We start from the raw sequence: 5,593 nt of genomic DNA on the forward strand, positions 1-5,593 counted from the left end.
TTCTCCTGCAACCCGTTCCCTTTGTGCTAGATGAACGAACGTCTCTCCACATGCTCAGTTCTGAGAGATAAGTGTGTGTGAAAGCCGTCCTTCAACTAGATTGTTGGGAACACAAAGTTCCTTTTCAGTTGCAAAGTACACTCCATACTTATATATGGGGAGGTACTAGCTCCAACTCGGTTTTACAGTGAAAACTGCAGGAACTTCAAACCGGCACTAGGAAACACACTGAGAAACTAGAGTAAAAGTTTCTCCTGCAACCCGTTCCCTTTGTGCTAGATGAACGAACGTCTCTCCACATGCTCAGTTCTGAGAGATAAGTGTGTGTGAAAGCCGTCCTTCAACTAGATTGTTGGGAACACAAAGTTCTTTTCAGTTGCAAACTACACTCCATACATATATATGGGGAGGTACTAGCTCCAACTCGGTTTTACAGTGAAAACTGCAGGAACTTCAAACCGGCACTAGGAAACACACTGAGAAACTAGAGTAAAAGTTTCTCCTGCAACCCGTTCCCTTTGTGCTAGATGAACGAACGTCTCTCCACATGCTCAGTTCTGAGAGATAAGTGTGTGTGAAAGCCGTCCTTCAACTAGATTGTTGGGAACACAAAGTTCCTTTTCAGTTGCAAACTACACTCCATACATATATATGGGGAGGTACTAGCTCCAACTCGCTTTTACAGTGAAAACTGCAGGAACTTCAAACCGGCACTAGGAAACACACTGAGAAACTAGAGTAAAAGTTTCTCCTGCAACCCGTTCCCTTTGTGCTAGATGAACGAACGTCTCTCCACATGCTCAGTTCTGAGAGATAAGTGTGTGTGAAAGCCGTCCTTCAACTAGATTGTTGGGAACACAAAGTTCCTTTTCAGTTGCAAACTACACTCCATACATATATATGGGGAGGTACTAGCTCCAACTCGGTTTTACAGTGAAAACTGCAGGAACTTCAAACCGGCACTAGGAAACACACTGAGAAACTAGAGTAAAAGTTTCTCCTGCAACCCGTTCCCTTTGTGCTAGATGAACGAACGTCTCTCCACATGCTCAGTTCTGAGAGATAAGTGTGTGTGAAAGCCGTCCTTCAACTAGATTGTTGGGAACACAAAGTTCCTTTTCAGTTGCAAACTACACTCCATACATATATATGGGGAGGTACTAGCTCCAACTCGGTTTTACAGTGAAAACTGCAGGAACTTCAAACCGGCACTAGGAAACACACTGAGAAACTAGAGTAAAAGTTTCTCCTGCAACCCGTTCCCTTTGTGCTAGATGAACGAACGTCTCTCCACATGCTCAGTTCTGAGAGATAAGTGTGTGTGAAAGCCGTCCTTCAACTAGATTGTTGGGAACACAAAGTTCCTTTTCAGTTGCAAACTACACTCCATACATATATATGGGGAGGTACTAGCTCCAACTCGGTTTTACAGTGAAAACTGCAGGAACTTCAAACCGGCACTAGGAAACACACTGAGAAACTAGAGTAAAAGTTTCTCCTGCAACCCGTTCCCTTTGTGCTAGATGAACGAACGTCTCTCCACATGCTCAGTTCTGAGAGATAAGTGTGTGTGAAAGCCGTCCTTCAACTAGATTGTTGGGAACACAAAGTTCCTTTTCAGTTGCAAAGTACACTCCATACTTATATATGGGGAGGTACTAGCTCCAACTCGGTTTTACAGTGAAAACTGCAGGAACTTCAAACCGGCACTAGGAAACACACTGAGAAACTAGAGTAAAAGTTTCTCCTGCAACCCGTTCCCTTTGTGCTAGATGAACGAACGTCTCTCCACATGCTCAGTTCTGAGAGATAAGTGTGTGTGAAAGCCGTCCTTCAACTAGATTGTTGGGAACACAAAGTTCCTTTTCAGTTGCAAACTACACTCCATACATATATATGGGGAGGTACTAGCTCCAACTCGGTTTTACAGTGAAAACTGCAGGAACTTCAAACCGGCACTAGGAAACACACTGAGAAACTAGAGTAAAAGTTTCTCCTGCAACCCGTTCCCTTTGTGCTAGATGAACGAACGTCTCTCCACATGCTCAGTTCTGAGAGATAAGTGTGTGTGAAAGCCGTCCTTCAACTAGATTGTTGGGAACACAAAGTTCCTTTTCAGTTGCAAACTACACTCCATACATATATATGGGGAGGTACTAGCTCCAACTCGCTTTTACAGTGAAAACTGCAGGAACTTCAAACCGGCACTAGGAAACATACTGAGAAACTAGAGTAAAAGTTTCTCCTGCAACCCGTTCCCTTTGTGCTAGATGAACGAACGTCTCTCCACATGCTCAGTTCTGAGAGATAAGTGTGTGTGAAAGCCGTCCTTCAACTAGATTGTTGGGAACACAAAGTTCCTTTTCAGTTGCAAACTACACTCCATACATATATATGGGGAGGTACTAGCTCCAACTCGGTTTTACAGTGAAAACTGCAGGAACTTCAAACCGGCACTAGGAAACACACTGAGAAACTAGAGTAAAAGTTTCTCCTGCAACCCGTTCCCTTTGTGCTAGATGAACGAACGTCTCTCCACATGCTCAGTTCTGAGAGATAAGTGTGTGTGAAAGCCGTCCTTCAACTAGATTGTTGGGAACACAAAGTTCCTTTTCAGTTGCAAACTACACTCCATACATATATATGGGGAGGTACTAGCTCCAACTCGGTTTTACAGTGAAAACTGCAGGAACTTCAAACCGGCACTAGGAAACACACTGAGAAACTAGAGTAAAAGTTTCTCCTGCAACCCGTTCCCTTTGTGCTAGATGAACGAACGTCTCTCCACATGCTCAGTTCTGAGAGATAAGTGTGTGTGAAAGCCGTCCTTCAACTAGATTGTTGGGAACACAAAGTTCCTTTTCAGTTGCAAACTACACTCCATACATATATATGGGGAGGTACTAGCTCCAACTCGGTTTTACAGTGAAAACTGCAGGAACTTCAAACCGGCACTAGGAAACACACTGAGAATCTAGAGTAAAAGTTTCTCCTGCAACCCGTTCCCTTTGTGCTAGATGAACGAACGTCTCTCCACATGCTCAGTTCTGAGAGATAAGTGTGTGTGAAAGCCGTCCTTCAACTAGATTGTTGGGAACACAAAGTTCCTTTTCAGTTGCAAACTACACTCCATACATATATATGGGGAGGTACTAGCTCCAACTCGGTTTTACAGTGAAAACTGCAGGAACTTCAAACCGGCACTAGGAAACACACTGAGAAACTAGAGTAAAAGTTTCTCCTGCAACCCGTTCCCTTTGTGCTAGATGAACGAACGTCTATCCACATGCTCAGTTCTGAGAGAAAAGTGTGTGTGAAAGCCGTCCTTCAACTAGATTGTTGGGAACACAAAGTTCCTTTTCAGTTGCAAACTACACTCCATACATATATATGGGGAGGTACTAGCTCCAACACGCTTTTACAGTGAAAACTGCAGGAACTTCAAACCGGCACTAGGAAACACACTGAAAAACTAGAGTAAAAGTTTCTCCTGCAACCCGTTCCCTTTGTGCTAGATGAACGAACGTCTCTCCACATGCTCAGTTCTGAGAGATAAGTGTGTGTGAAAGCCGTCCTTCAACTAGATTGTTGGGAACACAAAGTTCGTTTTCAGTTGCAAACTACACTCCATACATATATATGGGGAGGTACTAGCTCCAACTCGGTTTTACAGTGAAAACTGCAGGAACTTCAAACCGGCACTAGGAAACACACTGAGAAACTAGAGTAAAAGTTTCTCCTGCAACCCGTTCCCTTTGTGCTAGATGAACGAACGTCTCTCCACATGCTCAGTTCTGAGAGATAAGTGTGTGTGAAAGCCGTCCTTCAACTAGATTGTTGGGAACACAAAGTTCCTTTTCAGTTGCAAACTACACTCCATACATATATATGGGGAGGTACTAGCTCCAACTCGGTTTTACAGTGAAAACTGCAGGAACTTCAAACCGGCACTAGGAAACACACTGAGAAACTAGAGTAAAAGTTTCTCCTGCAACCCGTTCCCTTTGTGCTAAATGAACGAACGTCTCTCCACATGCTCAGTTCTGAGAGATAAGTGTGTGTGAAAGCCGTCCTTCAACTAGATTGTTGGGAACACCAAGTTCCTTTTCAGTTGCAAACTACACTCCATACATATATATGGGGAGGTACTAGCTCCAACTCGGTTTTACAGTGAAAACTGCAGGAACTTCAAACCGGCACTAGGAAACACACTGAGAAACTAGAGTAAAAGTTTCTCCTGCAACCCGTTCCCTTTGTGCTAGATGAACGAACGTCTGTCCACATGCTCAGTTCTGAGAGATATGTGTGTGTGAAAGCCGTCCTTCAACTAGATTGTTGGGAACACAAAGTTCCTTTTCAGTTGCAAACTACACTCCATACATATATATGGGGAGGTACTAGCTCCAACTCGGTTTTACAGTGAAAACTGCAGGAACTTCAAACCGGCACTAGGAAACACACTGAGAAACTAGAGTAAAAGTTTCTCCTGCAACCCGTTCCCTTTGTGCTAGATGAACGAACGTCTCTCCACATGCTCAGTTCTGAGAGATAAGTGTGTGTGAAAGCCGTCCTTCAACTAGATTGTTGGGAACACAAAGTTCCTTTTCAGTTGCAAACTACACTCCATACATATATATGGGGAGGTACTAGCTCCAACTCGGTTTTACAGTGAAAACTGCAGGAACTTCAAACCGGCACTAGGAAACACACTGAGAAACTAGAGTAAAAGTTTCTCCTGCAACCCGTTCCCTTTGTGCTAGATGAACGAACGTCTCTCCACATGCTCAGTTCTGAGAGATAAGTGTGTGTGAAAGCCGTCCTTCAACTAGATTGTTGGGAACACAAAGTTCCTTTTCAGTTGCAAACTACACTCCATACATATATATGGGGAGGTACTAGCTCCAACTCGGTTTTACAGTGAAAACTGCAGGAACTTCAAACCGGCACTAGGAAACACACTGAGAAACTAGAGTAAAAGTTTCTCCTGCAACCCGTTCCCTTTGTGCTAGATGAACGAACGTCTCTCCACATGCTCAGTTCTGAGAGATAAGTGTGTGTGAAAGCCGTCCTTCAACTAGATTGTTGGGAACACAAAGTTCCTTTTCAGTTGCAAACTACACTCCATAGGTATATATGGGGAGGTACTAGCTCCAACTCGGTTTTACAGTGAAAACTGCAGGAACTTCAAACCAGCACTAGGAAACACACTGAAAAACTAGAGTAAAAGTTTCTCCTGCAACCCGTTCCCTTTGTGCTAGATGAACGAACGTCTCTCCACATGCTCAGTTCTGAGAGATAAGTGTGTGTGAAAGCCGTCCTTCAACTAGATTGTTGGGAACACAAAGTTCCTTTTCAGTTGCAAACTACACTCCATACATATATATGGGGAGGTACTAGCTCCAACTCGGTTTTACAGTGAAAACTGCAGGAACTTCAAACCGGCACTAGGAAACACACTGAAAAACTAGAGTAAAAGTTTCTCCTGCAACCCGTTCCCTTTGTGCTAGATGAACGAACGTCTCTCCACATGCTCAGTTCTGAGAGATAAGTGTGTGTGAAAGCCGTCCTTCAACTAGATTGTTGGGAACACAAA

The sequence above is a fragment of the Camelus bactrianus genome, chromosome 11, assembly GCF_048773025.1.
Source record: "Camelus bactrianus isolate YW-2024 breed Bactrian camel chromosome 11, ASM4877302v1, whole genome shotgun sequence".
In the NCBI taxonomy this organism is placed as follows: domain Eukaryota; kingdom Metazoa; phylum Chordata; class Mammalia; order Artiodactyla; family Camelidae; genus Camelus; species Camelus bactrianus.